The following is a 1,617-nucleotide window of genomic DNA, read 5'->3' as shown; positions in this document are numbered from 1 at the left end:
ATTTTCGCGGGGAACAAGCCGCATATATCCAAGTCTTTCAAGTGAATATCCAAGTATTTTAAAAGAAGGAGACCTGATATCAGGTGACCTGGACCTGTTACGACCAGGAGCTTCCTGTGGAGAAGTCCGGTCAGGCGAATGTTGTTCGCCAGCAAAAGAAGAGGAAGGACCAGGATTAAATTCTCTATAAGTATTGTCGGCGGACTGTGAACTACATTCTGCAAGCAAAAATGGAACATTTTCTTTATTAGCAAATTTTTTTCTGATATGTTTATCTGGATTCAAAGTTTCTTTGCAGAAAGATGATTCACCATGTAAATTTTTCGTGTCAAAAAAAATATATATATACGTATTTTTCGTTCAAGGCAAGGTAATGAACGCTTTGATAACCTTTATGACAATAAACGATTTTTAGCAAAACAAACCCTCCATATAATGAACAGTTTTTGATATATACAATTCTGAAAATTCGCTTGGAATTTATTCCTCATTTGTCAAAATTCACTCAGTTTTTACTGCCAAACCACACTTACTAAACAACCTCTTTTAATATGCCGAATAAAGAAAAGGTTAAAACAGTTGGAACCTACTGCATTTTAATCTAAGTTTACTCACTGCTTTCTCTTTGAGATTTATTTCGTATTCGTCAAAACTCACTTGGAATTCTTACAAATTTTTATTAATTCTGTTGGATTCTTTTGAATTAAAAAGAACATTAGAAACATTAATAATACAGATTAGTCACTTCAAGTTAATTTCAGTCCCATTTTGGGTTGAAAATTATTATCCCGTCACGGAACTGTATTAAAAAACATCTTCATAATTAATTTAACTGCAATTCTTAAATCCTTTTTAACGAAAATTAATAATTTTTTATTTCTTTTTCTACATTGTTTTACTATAAGTAATGTTTGTAAAATAACATGATTTATTTTTTAACTGGGAAACCGTATGTCAAATTTTTTTAAACCCATGTTAAGCAAGAAAGATAAAATCATTATTTTCCATAAAAACTGTTAAAACTGGTTAAAAATTCTATTGCTCATTATTGATGAGTCTCTGTTCTTACTGCGAGTGATACCGAATTGTCGAAAACCAAATTCACTATGATCGTAACCACAGTTTACATTAGGATCGATTTTTAATTATTAATATTTTGACTTAGCTTCATGCTAAAAATTAAACAAAGGTGCAACTTATTTATCATATTAGAAATCTTGTTAATGTGTATGAAAAAGCGGGCAATATCCCTGGCGTACAGTGGTAAAAAACTATTTTCTTTGTTCATAAACCTAATATCTCCAGATTTGCCGGATGGAAATGAATTAAATTTATACTGAATACAGTTCACGTCATACCGAATATGGGGAAAGTACTCAGAAGGACCAAATATATATTCAAAGGCCGGAAGCTCCATGGGAAATCGGGTATTTTTCATATTTTATTAATAAACTGACTTTAACTTTTATAAAAATAATAATTTTTTTATATTAAAACTTAAATTTGTTTGTTTACATCGGTCAAACTGAAATGCAAAGGAAAATTAGAGCTTTTGAATTTAATTTTTCCAGGGAAATTATATGAAACATGGAGAAATGTGAATTTTAAGGTTTTTTA

Source organism: Belonocnema kinseyi, chromosome 1, assembly GCF_010883055.1.
Source record: "Belonocnema kinseyi isolate 2016_QV_RU_SX_M_011 chromosome 1, B_treatae_v1, whole genome shotgun sequence".
NCBI classification, from domain to species: domain Eukaryota; kingdom Metazoa; phylum Arthropoda; class Insecta; order Hymenoptera; family Cynipidae; genus Belonocnema; species Belonocnema kinseyi.
Note: the sequence above shows the minus strand (reverse complement) of the source record.